General features: G+C 35.3%; 1 long non-coding RNA gene across 2 annotated transcripts in view; it reads left to right on the forward strand.

Moving 5' to 3' along the window:
• Positions 1 to 17,794, forward strand: part of LOC142986742 (uncharacterized) — a 248,843-nt gene that overhangs the window by 201,572 nt on the left and 29,477 nt on the right. The window contains exons 3-4 of one of the 2 annotated variants that reach the window (XR_012960421.1): positions 5,980 to 6,075; positions 12,277 to 12,388. This is a non-coding gene — a long non-coding RNA (uncharacterized LOC142986742). Of the gene's footprint in view, positions 1 to 5,979; positions 6,076 to 12,276; positions 12,389 to 17,794 lie in introns of those variants that run through there. The other variant, XR_012960420.1, reaches the window with a different exon arrangement.

Here is a 17,794-nt window from a genome sequence, read left to right on the forward strand (position 1 = left end):
ACAGATCGTATTGTTCGTGTATTAAATTAATTGTAACACAATCACGCGGTCCATTGTCAGCGGCGGTTATAGAGAACCGCGAACACATAATTACATTAATCGCTGCTAACTCACAAAAGTACACATGTACGACAAAAAGTTAGCCACTATTGATATTACAACAATATCACGCTTTTAGAACCTAGCCACTATAAGTTGAACTACCGATCCTGTTTACAAACCTATAAAAACAGGTAACAGAGGGGGAACATCACCCAGTATTAGAGATCTAAATAAAATGGCTGTATCATAAAGAACTATCGTGAATTGTACACTTGTAAAACGCGCTTTGTTAAGCGGCGCCTGTCATTGTATACAAACAATACAACTTGTAAGAAATGTTTTTTAGGAATCCTCCATTCATACTATTAGATGGTACGGTTTTGAGGCAAAATCTGTGATAATGTGACCTGTTGCGTCAATTCATCGACAATTGTATGAAAGTGAATTCAATTCATTGGAATTCATTTTGTGTGAATTCATTTATTTGTGTAGAGCACGCGATTCCGGAACTCATCCCTTTCTTTTGAAGTGCTGTGCTTAAAATCTGTAGAGTTTTAAACAATTTGTATTGTTTTGTAGATTTTATTCTTTATTGTAGCTTATAATAATAAACTCGTAAGTAATAAGCAGCATTCATAGCAAACTAATAGAACTTATTTAGTTATGACACTGCAAATCGTTTACATTAGTTTTAGTTTTAGGACCTTCAATATGTTGTTGAGATATCAAATACAAATCGTTCAGTTACTATAGTCAGATTGTTACTAATCCTAAAAATGGTATTTCCAAAATTTTTAATACGATTTTTACCTAAAATTATTTTGATAATAAATATAATCCTTGCTTCCCTCCTCCTGTTAATTCCCAGTCTTAATTCAAAATATTGCTATTTAACATCTTGCTCAAATAGTCTGGTAAATTATTATTACACTCGACCATAACTACGCATCTACCGAATCGTATTTACTTTCAGAGCACACACATTTAAACATTATAGTACATATATGTTCAAAGTGCAGTTGTGTGTGTGCGTGTTCACGCATGCGCGGTGAGGAAGCTGCGCGTGAGATTTGCCCGCGCACGCAGCTGCGGCGGCCAGGTGTGCGCTCCCCTGCCACGGAGTGCCCCCCAACGCCCCACCCCTTGGTATATTCGAGCACAGCGGTGGCGCACAGATTTATTTCACTGGAAAGATTTTATAAAATATTTCAGTATTTATTACAGAATAAAAATTAAATAAGTTGATATATATCTTTTGCTTGAAGAAAATACACTCTGAAATTTACTTCATTGTTGTTATTTAATTTTTATTTACGATTAAGTCTAGAAATGAAATAGAAATCAAATATATTGTAAAATATGAACATGAAAAAATAAATGGTCATATACATCTTATGAATAAGTATATCAATATCATTACCATTTACTAAAAGATATTGTATACCACTCACAAAGTTTTATACTTTGAACATCATACAAAAATCAAAAACTTTAGCACCCGACTGTACCGTGCTACCCCATCAAAATCTGTGAATGCTTGCACAAACCCGCTTCCATGACACAAACAGTCCATCAAGTATCGCGTTTATTCAGCCCAGTGTACTTGCGAGTTATTCCCGTGCTTTATGGCCGGCCCCCATGGGACCATTCCCCGCGAGTAATTATCCTACATGTTTTTATATCTGATTTTTAGTGGATTATTATTTACGGTTTCGACCGACAACATTGCACTGCAAGCATTTTTGTGTGCAGCCATTTAAATCGGTGCAAAATAATTGATTTTGCGCTGTGTTCGGTGATTGAATTTTTTGAACCAAATTAAATCAGAGAAAAAACTATTTAAATATTTTCGAGTTTACTACTGTCTTTTATGAAGCGTGTAACGTAATTGGCTAGAGTAATCGCTAACCAATGTTTAATACCTAGTGATCATCTTATGTAAGTTTGATGACTAAAGAAAATGAAATAAAATACTTCTTGGTCAGTTATTTTGTATAGAAAAATAAATTGTTAAATATAAAATTACACAAGAAAATTAAGTAACTGTAAAATTTTCAAAATAATATTGCTTTATACCTTTAGCAACAAAATAGCAAACCAGTAAAATCAGCCGCTACGTACAAGAAACTGTCCACTATTGTTTTCAGTTTAAGCTCACTTAAACCGTTTAATTTTATGATAGGCCCATGAACTTATACACAGTAAAGGCAATACAAGGGCTGGATACGCAGTCGTTGCTACAAAATAATTTTACCTGTTTGTAATTACAATATTTATGTAGGTCTTGTTCATATTTAATGTTACGGCGTAAACTACACGCAACGTAAACACACAGTGTGTTAATAACTTCAAACAACGATACAACGAAATATTAGTTATTATTAGTTTGAAAGGCAATAAATTATGCATAAGTAATAATAGTTTGCGAACAACAAACCACATATATTACCTACTGTCCCATTTTCTTCATTTAACTTTACAATTACACGTAAAACAATGTATTTTTATGTTTGTTTTGGTTTACAGTAACTAACATAGTGATATTAAAGATTATAGTCGTAGGCAGGTGCGAATTACTATAAAGATCCATGAACCGCATGAACTTCCTCCTATTAACCAGAATTTAACTAATTTTTATATAACTAGAATATACGGGTGCAAAGCCATATTAAAATGCCTATGTTTCATGATTTAAAATTGGTCAGTAGGTATATTCCTAAGCTAGTCGTAGTTCGTTATTTAAATAAATACGGTGCATCTCAACGAAATTCAGTCTAAATACTTTTAAATCGTGAAACTAGGTATCTCTTCAGTAAACATGTTTGAGATGACCAGATTTTCAACTAACGGTTTCCTTATCCTAAAAAGTAAATCTAGAATTGAACAACGTTTGAACTTGACGGACGTAGCGACAAAGTGTACCTCGATATAGTCGATATATTCTTATATTTATATAAAACGACAGTTATCTGCAAATGAGAATTTCTAAAAAGATTGGCGAGTGGTGACTGTGGCACAATGGAGTCGTGTCGTCTGCGCGTGAGTCGCTTTCCAAACACCCCCTCTCTGACGGACAATGGTCAACCGTGGAAGGTATATTTATGTTTGTGTTCAAAATCAAGAGCACGGGATAAATAGATAGATGTATTGACATTCATCATTTATTTGCAGTTTGCGGTTTTGTCCGGGATTGATTGATTTCATCCTCTCTTATACCAAAGCCTTTGCATTTTATCTCAAATGCAAGAATTCTATTGAATTATTTATTAACGGTTTTATCAAGTTTTTGCACTTATTTGCAGTTTGCATCATGTTGCACTTCTCGATATCGAATTGAAAGGTGCTCCGTTTTACTCTTCTTTTTTGGTTTTACGACATCAAAATATTTTTTTATTGTAAAAGGAAGTTATTGCAGACTTATTTTACTGCCGATTTCAGCCTGTATAAAGGCTGTCAACATAACTGGTAATGGTATCATAAATGTTACTTTGTGTAACATAAACACGTGTGATTTTAAGTAGAAGCAAATCACGGTCTTGGGAAGAAAATATGCCACTCGAAAGCTTTTGTAATCTGTAAGCTAATTTCTGGCTACATTGCTTTCATTTCGCCCTACGAGATAACTCTCACCATACATAAACTAAACCGCATACAATACACATGCTCAAATCACACAACTATGAAAACGGATGATTCTCGAAGGGCTTACAATTAAATCGCACCGATGCACATTACGCTCACATTTTCGTAATTATTGGAAAAGTGTGGCGTCGTCATCCCTAATTTATTCATCGATTAGGAGCGTGCGAGAGTCCAAGCTCGACAGTCACACATGCATGTCACCGCAGCATCAAACTACTTTTAGATGACACGATACGACTGTGATCGGGATGCAATATCGTGTCGTTAGTAACTAGGTGATAGGAACAAGTTTTCAACGTGAACATACATATACACCTAAAGCTAGTTAATAGGCCATGATAGCCCTTATAATCGAGTTTTGACTGATTGGATAAGTACCGATTTTGATATCCCGTGTCTCGGACAGGCTGAATATTTAACAAATAATAATACTGGTACCATCTACTCTTGACATGACGGTGCGAGGATTATACGTTATTTTCTGCAGCCTATTTCAGCAATCTATCAGCAAAGAGGCACAATAGTGATTACTGTTATTTCTTCTACATATTGATGTAGTAGCAGTTATCTTCATGTCGTGTGGTGTAAACCGCCCCCGCTAGTGACCGTAAAGCACGGGCACGGTTGTGGCGCGCGGGCGCACGGCGATTTGACGGATTTCACGGCGCGGCGACGGGTCACGCCGCGGGGTCACGCCCCGCTAATGTCACGCTCCCCGCCGCTTTCCATTACCTCACGGAATGAAAGTACCTATCACAAACGAGGTGACATTATTTTTCAATTTTATCAAAACCCACGGAATTTCACTCGACTTTTATTTGTTGTGCCAAAGGTCAATTGCTCAAAATCTGTTCAATTCAAAATTAACTGATTTTCAAACTAGGTACTTATTATGAAGAAAGTCCTTTTCGATTATAAAAGTGATATTTGGCGGTTAAAATAACGTAATTAGTTAGGTAGATGACTAACAAAGCATGGGTGTCATGGGTTGGATTCCTACTTACAGCAAACATTTTGCTTTGTCTACTCTGTCTGTCTAGCTGTTCTTGGCAAAAGTAAAACCTTCACAAATATAAAAATAGGATGATACAGTTTTAATCATGGCAATTAAGTGTCTACACTCTAATGATGGTTTACAAAATCGCAGGGACTTCCTACCGAATTAATTCTAATTGGTTAGAACATAAAACATAATCAGAAATCACAATTTTCTATCGAGTTTTACCTGATGTTTATCTAAAACTGTATCGTGAAACAAGTTATCCATGTCGAATAAACTTTTGCAAACCGGGTCATTGACACTTCTGACACTAGCTATTTGTCAAACTGATCGAGTGTTTATCCAGTTGTCTAAATACCCTTCTCATTACGGCATAATGTTTCAATATTTTATATATATATGTTACTGTAAAAGCCCGAACTGTGGTAAATCCTAAGATTTTCCGGTAAAATCTAAGATTTACCAACTCTCAATGGTAAAAGTCCGAACAAGCCAGAGTTTAAAAACTATGTTACGATATATAAAAAAATCTTCCTTCATAACTATGTTTATAACTATTTCACAGTATAATTATATACTGTGACATAGTTATAAAGAAGGAGTTTTGGGCATAGCGACATGGGTAGGTTAGGTTAGAAGGCTAAGGTGGGAGCGAGCGAAGCGAAGCTCCCACCTTAGCCTTCGTGGTTATTTTTTTTTAACCACCCAGAAGGAGGAGCCCCGCGAAGCGGGGCTCCGGCGAAATCTCGATATCATCAAATGAATATAGGTAAAAGTTCGAAATAAAATAATTGTTCGGACTTTTACCGTTGCGAGTTGGTAAATCTTAGGTTATACTGGAAAATCTTAGGATTTACCACCGTTCGGGCTTTTACAGTAACATATACATATAAAAATACATTTTCTGGAAGTTACCATATTAGTTTGAGTCTTCCAACTTCGATAAAATCATTGTGAAGTTCAATCTGTTCCTTATTTATCTTTAGTAATATCTGAAAACTGCTGTTGCTATACATTTCCATAGGGCTTTTGCAATGCACAAAGGGCTTGTCATGTCAGACATCCTGCCTCTAGTTTCCGATGCATCTAATGATTCACTATTTTTTTCAGAGTAAAAATCATGTAAAACATTTTCACAAAATTAATTTGCCACCTCTTACCGACCCGAAAATTGACCAACAATAGCATCATCTGTAACTGTTTGACACCAAAATAATGTTAGCAGTAGGCACTTAATTATATGTGGTACATACATAACGAGTGTGACCAACCTAGTGATTCCGATGTTGCCACAGATGAGCGGGCGAACGCGCCCGTGACTTCCGTTTCCGGCGGCGCGCCTGCGCAGCATCCGCGCATGACCACTAGACCGACGCGGCTCTCAATACTGGGTAAGCACAATACTTGCTATTTATAATGATTAAATCCTTGGACCTGTAGGTATTGGGTAAAAAATAAGATGTGCTACGTGATTTGATAATTACGGAAACATAAGAAAAGTCTTAAACGCACCACTCTTTTCCTCACTAAGCAGAGAAAAACCTAAAATGATTAACTAGCTCCCGTATTTTGACTCGCGTTTTTGAGATTCCGCCATTCCTGCAGGTCGTTACTTTAAGCTGCCTAGATTTCCATATGATACTCAAATCTCTACTAGATACTAACTTTGTTGTTTGTTGTCAAACAAAAACAACTAACTTTGTAACTAGCCAGCTAATTTGGAACTAGCTTAAAGAAAACTCGTCAGCGTTGTATTATAGGTAACTACTTAATTACCGGTACGTGTATCAAAAACGTAAAGTAGTTGAAACCATACAATGTATTCTTAAAACCCTCCAATAATTAACATTACTACTAAATAATCATCAATAGAAGTTTTTTGACACTTCCTACACAAATACCAGAAATCAGACATTTTCATTGCAAGCGCTGAAAGCATAAAGGAAATGATTTTCCATATAAAAACAATGGTTACGTAAATGAGTGCAATTGCGTCGCATGCAAGACGTGAAGCGCATGCGTCACGCTGTCGTGTCGTCCCCGTCACGTGTCGGAAGCCAGCTCATTAGCCTGTCCGAGGACTGACGCATCCGGCAGCCGGATAAAAACAATGTTATATCGTTTATTAATATTAAGAGGATTGTAGTTCTTAGGAATTGTTTTAGTTGAACTATTACTGTAATGGACAACTGAAAACTAAGTTTTCAAGTCATTTAGGTTTTTTTAGTTAAGTTGAAGTATTGGGCTGAAGCTCCATTAAAAACTAAAAATAACTATCATTAGTTAAGTGGTGGATTTTCAGGTTCGTAAATGCTTTTTCGAATACACGAATCCTAATTCATAAGTCCCTAAAAGCGATTAAGTATAATCTTTAGTTTCTCCCTTTTCTGTTTCGTCCTAATTAGTACTCAAATACTAATAAAACAATATTAATAAACGCCGTTCATATTAGCTCTTTTTTCATATACTGCTAATAGTAGAACACCCAAACCATTGCAAATACATCAAATAAAAAATAAAAAAGAGCATTACAATTCAGGATCTAACACCGACTGTCTATTCAAAACTTCTAATCAGTAAAAAAAGAAAGTCCACGTAACCGCATGTTCTAAGCTCACTTACAGAGGATCTAGTGGTGGCATAGATCGGCTTACGATCGGTAGGTCACAGCGCGCGCGCCGCATCCTGCGCGAGATGAGACGCGCCTTCCTGCGCGCGCGCGGTTGCACGCACTACCGAGCGCGACGGGGGAGAAAGAGGAAAATGGACACTGATCAAATACTAATTAGTAAAACAAAATAATCATAAACATTTTATAAAGCCTTGAGTACACTACGTTGTCCAAGTGCGGGTTAGAGACATTGCGTTAAACAACTTCTTAAGGCCTAACCCCTCCCTCAATTCGGTACAACAAAGTCAGTAAGAAAAGTGCAATTTGTGGCCAAAACGCTTAAAATGTTCTAATCTCCTATTAAATTCGTTCACAGAGCTATACTGGTTTAGGTATGTTACTTAAGGCAGTTATGAAGTGTACAATGACTCTTAAAAGATCCTTAATAAGCCTAATCGTAAAAATTATCCCTCACACTATTCAGGGACTGACCGCCTATGTATCATCATAAGATGTCTCTACATTGACTTTCAAACACTTTACGATATTACAATTAAGACGTCAATTCCTCATAGCTTTAAAAAGCTTAACTCATAAATAAGTAATAAAACAGTCATTTATTTGCATCGTATTTTCATTACATAATTAAGTACGTTATCAGTGTTCCATTTTCCCCGTCGCTCCTCTGGGCAGTACGCATCGGTATAATATTACGGCTAGCGGCCGGACATCGCGCACCCACTGCGCAATCTCACTCGCATCTATTAATTTATTATTTCCACATGGCACATTATGCCTACAATCCAACATGTTATTACTTTTATGAAAGTATGTAATCCTCTTGTTTATGTCGTACACTACATAAGTTTCTGTTTTTTTCAACGATTAATAACTTTATTTTAAAGGTTAATACTTGAAATTATTGCAGAATCTGTCTGGTTATAACTAACAAACTAAAAAACAATACATACATTACATTAGTCGGTATATTCTACAGGCCTTCAAGTCCCTAAAAAAAATATAGTTTGATAAACAAAAGACGACTTAATATGTATCCTAAGGGAATTGTTACCAACTGCAGCTAGTTAAATAAAGGACACACAGTAGTCACGTTGAGTATCACTAACAAAGCTACCTATTAACAAACAAATAACCATGTAATTCCCGATGCAATATTTAACCTTCACAAAACCAAATCTGAATAGGACTCGTTGATGTCTTTTACAAGTGTGCCAAGCGCGTCCAAAAGATGGAGCCCACAAAAGAAAACTTCGAACATCTAACCCTTGACAAAACAGTTAAACCCTACAATTTAGGCAATGACACGCCATTATAAATACATACTACAAATAAAACATCACTATAGTCAATACTTCAATAATGTATTGAACTCGTAAGCTGGATTTTATGTAAATTTTTCAAAGCACGCGCTTATTCACTGCATCCACCAATAAGTTCCTAGCACGCGACCACCACACTAAGAATTTACACATTAATATGACACATTCAATAGATATGCAAAATTGTATTTCGTTTACGTTCATCTGTAATTCTGTATCATCGTTTTATAATAGAGGCCGATGACCTTTGTAGTGTACGATCACCAACAATAGTGCGAAAGCGAACTCTAATATAATCTTTTGTTATTCATGAGCCTGTAAAGTGTTTAGAGTTTACTTATCGATGTCTTTTTATATTCAAATTTGCTTTCGATTGATCATATTAGACGTGTAATTCCTTCGACCCTCAACTTGATAAAGTGTTGAAAGCAATAAAACCTATTCAATACTGTCCATTCAATATGTAATACATAATTAGTGACAAAAAAGTATCACCTACTGCAATCAATTGCACCTTTTAACCTACTTTTCTCGGTCACTCTGATTTTATTTACATTAAGATGTTATCAACCAAACATCGATAGTAGAACGTGTAATTAAAACACAAAGCGATTGCAATCGAAATGAACACCGTTTCGAAAGGTCAGTGACCTTATTAGCGAAGCACTTATGTTGGCGTTTGTACCAAAGCATTCCTTTCAACCAGTATTGTAGTATTGTAAATGGTGTAGTATTTATTGCTGTAAACTGTACACGTAATGTTCGAGCATACCGTGCATTATGCTCGTCTATTGTGTGTCATGAGATGATACTGAAAGGTTTTTATTGTCATTGTAGTAATTAAGACGTCGTTTGCCTTTATTTGTTGTGGTGGGCGTGGCTGAGGTTTTCTTTTAATAGAATTGAATGTTTGTTCGATAGAATTGACATTGGTGAGGTGTGATTGTATTTTGTGTACTCAACTAGTCAATTGTGTTCAATGTTTTATGTTGTTTTATGCTTTGTTGCATTTTTATACTGTTATCTAAGTATTATAAGGTGATGTTGTTTGTTAATAGTAAATCTTAGGATTCTTTACACAGTTTATGATTCAATTTGCCAACTTTATTTCCCGTCGGAAATTGACTTAACGATACTAAAGCAATGTACCTTTTGCGTTTTACCAACACATTCTATAATAACAAAACAACAAGACGAGTCAACATAAGCAAAACAGGGAAGATCCACAATCTCTGTGTAAGTGTGCGAGCACGTGATGTCCCAGAATAGCATACAACAAGCACAAAGCACTGCATATCCCACAGTTAAATAACACGTGCGATTTTGCGATTATAAATATATAAATAAGTCCTATGACGCACAGAATTATTTCTGCCCTGAATAATTTTATACGCATTTTAAAATATCTTTTGAAAGACGAACGTGGGATTTACGACGCTGAAACCCGTTCGAAGGGTGGTCCGCCCTTTTGAGGCCCTCGAGACCCGCCGAGGGGTCCCGCGGATTCATTTTCTTATATTTTTTTTTCGTCTTGACAAACCCCAGCTGGTATAATACGACATGTTATAAATAAAATCGCGATTTTGACCCGTCACGCGGATAAGGGATGCTCGGCTAGATTGGCGCACGTAAAACTATCTTAACAACTCCCTTTTGGGAATACCACCCTTGTTAATACAAAGTTAAAGTTTAATTTGGTGTGGCAGGTGTAAGTATAACGGTAAATATAAAATTGTGTTTGTGCACTATGATTCGACACAGGACGTCCTGTCTGTTTTGCACCAATTATTATTATACCGAAGCGGAACCGTTTGAATACGTTATGTGATAAGTGTACCTACAAATGATGATATTCCTCTGAAACGTTTTGCGTCAATAACAGTATTACGACGAATAACTGTGTGCTTAATTATTTTAGGTATCAACGTTCCCTTTGGTCTAAATATAGAGTACATATTTAGACTGATGTGTGTTCTCAATCGTATTACCTTCATAAAGGCAATCGCATTGAATAGTCGTATAAATATCTTCTTTTACGAAAAGCGAAGCTTCTTGACACATCAAAGACACATTAAAAATAACTTCGCATATAGCCAAAAAGTCAATTATTCAAAGTAAAAATTACTGATAATAATATATAGAATCTCATTATAGAGTTTACAAATTCACACAAGAAAGTTATTGATATAGTTTGTGTATCACAAGAAGAATATCAAAGCTTCTACTACTTATATTATCTTTCCTTTTCTACATAATATACCCACAATACCTCAGCACAAACAAATATTAAAAATTACTACCCATAACTTCCTAACACCTCGATTCTACCAGTTCAATGACCTTAAAAGTAATTAACTAAAGATTAAAACTAGGTCGGACAGTAACCTTCCTAAACAAAATATACAATATACCTAATATCCATCGAAAAATTCATGAATTCTATTACTCACAATACAATTGCGAGAGTTATCAAAGGTCTAGAACCGTAACAAGTCGTAATACTAGTGTTCCTGACCGACCGTGGGAACGAGCCAGGAATCAACCCCTCGGCGTACGCACCCCATTGCACGAACCACCTTGTAAACGACTCGATGTGTCGGTATGTTCCCGATGAATATGCAAGCGCTTTTGATTAGTCGTTTAAACACTGATTTAAATGCAAAAATGTTTAGTCAAGTTCAGAATAAATGCACGTAATTTATGCTTTTTTTTTAAAGTTGACTTCGTTTGGTGATGTATTTTTTGTGATTTTTAACTTTATAGAAGATGCTTAATAAATAGTTGGTTTGGTATTAGCCTCATTGCATTTCAAACAAACTGTATGCAAAGAATTTAGGCTCTATTGAAATTATTGAAAACAACAAACTCTGTAAAAAAATGATTATTATAATTATGATAGACTGAGCTACCCATTGTTTTAAAAAATGTAGACTTCTTGATAGTTGATAGGAACCTACGCCACATAAAAAAATTTTTGAAGAACGTGATTGTATTTTTTTAATAAATAACTATATGTTGTTCAGAACAAAACCAAAAAAATGGTAGTAAACTTTACTACTGATTCCACAATAGCGTTTCCGCTTGAATTTAATATTTTTAATAGAAAGAAAATACACATTTCAAGCTTCGTAGTTCGTAATGTTCTTAGTGTAAGTAGCTTAAGGCCACCTACACTCCCTTTCCTGGATACCTAGTTTACAAGTCGGTTTCAAAACAACTTTTTCTTGGAATAAGTATACCAACCAATTTTTACAACCTTAAAGATATGATTCTGCTTATAATTTCCCTATACGCGTAGAGTACTTACGTAGATACTTTATACATATTTATACAATTGCTTTTTGTCGAAGAACCCGGTAGCTAAAATAGCAAATCCTTTTAGATTTAATTGCATACATTACTGCATTCGCTTATCGGAGTATTCAACAAATATGCAGAGCTATTCATAAGCACGCTAAAATGCGAAGGGTACGTTAATTGGCGAGGTTTGACCGCCATTTACATAACAATTTAATCCAAATATTTATGCAATAACACCAAGTGAAACTACGACACATTTATTTCTGTCATTGTTTGCTAAAAAAATGACCCAATGCCTCAGAATAAACCACAAACACTACAAAATATATATTTCGTTACAGTTTCAGCGCACAAACGCAACCAAGTGTGAAATAAAATCTAACGAAATTAAACGACGTAGTTGCGCAACTTTCGTTATAACGATTTACGAACGTTACAGATGTCGTAACGTAATAACGAATCGAACGGCGTGTCTCGTAACGACAAAAAATAAACTTCCGATCGTCAAAGCCGTAAGTATGGCCTTACGTAAAGTTGCGATAAAATTAGTATTTATTTTCTGAGTTCTATTTTGCAGGTCGAAAGTGAATTGTGTTTTTATTTGCTTTAATTTGACTCAGCACGGGATTTTTTTGTGTTGTGATTTATTTTTGTGCATTTTTTACTGGCTTATATTCAGTATAATTTATTTTTTCGTTACGATCATGGTTTATTTCGTTCGGAGACGAGGTGGCCTCGCCTCGCCGTTACTTTCGTTAGTGGTGTTGTAAGAGGCAACACGGGGACGACGTAGATCACTGGCGTTGAATGTTACTTGTTAAGTTTCCAATACGAATTTTATGAAAAAAAACTGTATTGGCCGTTTTTATAACACTGCGTCAATATGGCAAAAAGAAGATTGAGTCAGATATTCCAAAGATTTTATGGCTGTAACACCAAGGTCTAGCTGATTCGTTTACACTTAGAAGTTAAATTGATGTCGAGTTAAACATTACATGTACTACATGCATACACGATCGGACGCAGCTCTTCACACTACAGACGGGATACATTACGAAATTCAATTGACGGATATAAACCATACATTCGCAGTTTAAGGTATGCTTGACGTAATTTCCTTACGGTTACCAACATTAGTCCATTATTCCTCGCCGAGCTATTGTTGGTGACATCGTCATATACCATTTTCAGTGACCGTTGGTCATCCCCAACCCTTGCCCGAGGACACGGATAGCCGCTTCCTCGCCAGAATTATCGTAATTTAATAACCCGTCCGTTCTACTTAAACCGGTCACCCTACACCATTAAAACGCATTCACTCGCAAAAATAACACAATTGATCACTTGTCATACGGCCAAATCTTTTATTACACGCATAGAATATGTTTTGGATCGTAAATTCTTGAAGAGAATAGAGCTTCCTTAGATGCGTATCACACGTGGTATAATTTATACTAGTAGATGTTAAGATAACGGGTGTTATATCATGTAGCGGCTTGTTTAACTTGCTAATCGTTGTTCAGGTTGTAGATGAGCCGATAATTCAAGCCCCGAGTTATAACCCGTCTAGTTTGCTTTTCAATTGAAGAACTCGTAGTAAAGTTGGACGTGTTGGGAATTTCCGTAGGCGACCGTGTTATATTATGTTACTAAGGTAATACAGTATAATATGTCAGCTTTCATGTAATCTTAAGTTCTTGGAAAGTTCGAGTCAGTCTGGAGTAAGTTTGACATTGCCTACCGGTATAAAACACGGCTTTCTTTGATTAAACAACTTTTGCCTGACGACGACTGTTACTGTCTTATGAAATACACATCTACTCAAGACAATGGGTTAACTAAGCCTTATATTTTTATGTCTGCTTATGAAAATACGTAATACTACAGTCACTGTGTTAAGTGTTACAACTATGATTACTTTACAGTTTTAGCCGAACGCCTCGAGGACATCGTTCGATAATTATAACATAACACTTTAAAGTATCGCGCGCCACAATAGGCGACCATATGATGGCACATAAAGGAGGTGACCTTGACGATTCATAATGATAAAAAAGGTTCATTTACACTGCAACTGTTATTCTGAATGAGAGCCATTGTGAGGACACAAGCGCCCACATGCCAGCGCCACCAAACAGGTGTTGCATTGTTATATGCAAATTACGACTTTCGCTCTCGTACTATACAATTTTTTAGGGATACTATTTGATTTTTTCATCATAAATTGCGTAAATCATTCTTAGAAATGAAGAGTGACTTCAGTTTTTATAGTAATAACTATGAAATTGCCTGGCAACATTAGTTTTGAGGTGTTGCAACACCGATCGATTCGAAGTGAATGTATAATGTTATGCATTTTGTCTGTAATGAGATTCACATTAGTGTTTTGTTAGAGTTCAATGTCTTGATAAGTTTTGTATCATTATTCGTAAAATAAATAAACAATTATCTTCGATCCTCAAGGCAGCGTAAATATCATTCGCTAATGAGGGTCACCTCCGAAGATGAGAGAGGATATTGATAGACATTTTATACTCCAAAAAATATCTTTGTACTTACATTTTTGGACTTCATTTAAGTTTAGCATGTATCAAGTCACCAAGTTTTGACTATGCATTGGTAGTAGACAGAAAGTATTCAGAAAAAGTGATAAGAAAAATAAATTTCCTTTAATTTTAAATATTATTTTCAGTAGATACTACAGCCATCTAGCGGTTACTAAACCTTCATGTTTTTATTTACCTATAAAACATTACACAATCAAGTGACGTATTCTCAGTGTAAATATTATGATACCACAGATAATACAAGGAATCAGTCAAGTTTTTTTTGTATTTCACGTCGATTCTTACTTGCTGACTCATTGTATATCATTAACGTTCGTAATATGAGAAACATAGAATTTATTTTGAAACATATTTTGTTATTAAGCGATGTTCTTGTATGATTTCAATTCTGTTACAATGTTTCTTAAAACATTGTAAGATACTTATTACATAACAAAGTAAGCAAAACTCCTGAGAATTTTGTTTAAAAATATTTTTTCAGACTCGTAGGAATGCCCAAATTTTTCCGTCAGAACCAAGACATTGATTTTATAAATTTGTACTCGCAGCATTTTTATTGTAATTAAAGGAAATCAATTATGATACAACTCTTACCTCTTAACAAAGAAAACACTGATTTCTCATCAATAAAAAAAAATATGTTTAATTTTTAAGCTAAACATATAAAAATAATACGAATCGAGGAACCTCCTTCATTTGTCGTCGGTTAAAAACAATTACTTTTAATCGACAGACAGAAGCATAAAACTATTAAATGATAGTCGATCTTATATTAAAGTTTATTACATTTATTACTCTAAGCCAGCAATATCTTAAATCGGGTAACATTTATAATAACTGGTAGAGAGTTATACAGATATACTGTAAACTATTGCTCATTACTTGTAGAACTGCTGGCATTTGGACCAACTGGCTTCGAAACAAAACACTGTAGGTACCTAATGTTGAATTTATTGTATTTCACCTATAACTATAACGCTATACTTAGGTATAGCTAAAATAAGTTACCATATTGTATATCATCATTTCCCCCTTACTGAGAATCCTGATACTGATGCGTGTACAAAATAGTTAGTCACTTCTCTGTTGAAAGTGGTTTATTTTCGACTAAATGAACAAAGTTTATTAGAAAATATACTTGAAATTCTGTAAGTATCAAAATCAGACCACACACTAATTCACCACCAGACTTAATAGATTAAAACAATTACCAACGCATAAACAACAGTCAGTTCAATTATTCACAGCTCGAAGCCTGATTTCGCTCTATTCTGACGCAAGTCCAGTACAAAAACTAAACAGGTTCGGAACCCTAGACACATAGATAAATCGCAACCAGCACTATTCAAGTCAAAACTAGTGTAGTAACTGACAAACGGCTTGTTAATCGCCTTTGTTACTTAACATAATGTCTTGTACCATATATCGAGTTAAAAGTCTTCGCAGGACACAATGACCATGCACTTGTGTGAATTTAGGGGTCAAACTAAATAAATACGATGCCATTTTATCAGTTAAAAGTCACCATTTATTACGCAACGATTATTTCGTTACGTTAATTCGGAAACTATTGTCGGAAGCCATCTTTGGTGTGCAAAAAAATCCGGTTTTTTGTTAAGAAACAGTTGGATTAATAATTGCATTTTGTTGACGATGAAATCGTTTGGTTGACCGTTAACCGCTTCTCTGTTATGTGTAATAGGATGTTTTGATGACACAATGTACAAACTACTTTCCTTTTAACCTTTTTTCTTGTGAAATAACTGGCTTAGATAATACGCAGTATTTTTTCGATGCCGATACATTACAATTACAATTTGGTTACATTTTCCAAGCCTAATAGACAGTTAGACATTAATTTTCTTTTACAATATTATAAGTACTTTAAGAATACATCAACAAAATAAGTCCACAATTACCACTACTGAAGTGAAAATTAAAAGAAATATATAAAATACAATTGCCACATAATTCAAGCCCAAACAAAGGAAAAAATGATCTCGAAATAAACTCAATTGCAAATCAAATCCGACATTTCGTTAATGCAAATAAGATCACAGTCCATGCAGAATAATTAAAATTCCCAACAAACACGGTCTGTCCTCCAAGTGACGTTGGTTTGTTCAGCTGTGCTCTAAATACAGTATGTGTACCAAATATGTGTAACAACAGGTGTACTTACAATTTGTTATCTACCAATCGGTATTTCAGCAGATTTTGTCCAGATTTAGTTATAATAATAAAAATAATAAATTTAACCCATTAATGTCCCACTGCTGGGCAAGGGTCCTCCCGTAATGAGGGAGGGGTTAGGCCTTGAGTCCACCACGCTGGCCAAGTGCGGGTTGGGTTAGATTTAGTTATTATCTTGATAAAAATATAATCATATCTCTAATTCCTTACCGATCCATTACTAGGTAAGAGTCTCCATCTGGAGTAAAGAGAGGGCAAAGCCTGGACTACACCACGCTGGCCGAGTATGGGTTTTAGGTTTTGTAACTGTCTAAAGCCCGGTTTCTGAGTACATTTAACGATAGTTTATCTATTCAATAGCGTTTTTTTATATGAGTTTAAATACTATTGAACAAATAAACTACCGCTAAATGAACCTCAGAAACCGGGGGTAAGAAGTGCAAGATTCAACACAATGTTTTTTGTTACAGTTATAGATACATAATGGATAAAACTAGCTTCCTTCCAAAATAGATATCCTTAATGCCTAAATTATATACTAAAGTCGTTCTAAGTCATTAGCGGCAAAAACAAAATAAAATCAGTAAAAATATAATACCGCGGTGTTGCCTAAACAATAGATTAACTTGTTTCAGTTATTTACGTGTCTAGATAGACCACCAGTGGTTATTGCAATCTAGGTAACATTACAATACGCCACTGCACTAAGTGAACTAACTCCGATCTCAATTATAATCCGTTCACGGGTGACTGAATATAAATATTGTATTGTAACACTGAGGAAAAACTGTTTTGATGTTTCGGCAATTATATTTGTTGCACTTTCGTTAATTGTTGAAGTCTGTTTTTTTTTCTTTTAAAAAAGACAGCTCCTAGACTAAGAATTGCTGTTGTGTCGCGGGGATTTATACAAACATATAATCAACGTAAACAAAGTACAACCAGTGCCGAAACAACAATTCGTGGATCGCACAAATAATTGTCTTATGTGGGAATCGAACCCACGACCTCCCGACGCGATGGTGTTGACATGTCCACCACTTTAACCACTGCGCCACGGAGGGCGTATTATTTAGATAAATACGTAATTCGTCTTTTT

This window comes from Anticarsia gemmatalis, chromosome 3, assembly GCF_050436995.1.
Source record: "Anticarsia gemmatalis isolate Benzon Research Colony breed Stoneville strain chromosome 3, ilAntGemm2 primary, whole genome shotgun sequence".
Classification (NCBI taxonomy): domain Eukaryota; kingdom Metazoa; phylum Arthropoda; class Insecta; order Lepidoptera; family Erebidae; genus Anticarsia; species Anticarsia gemmatalis.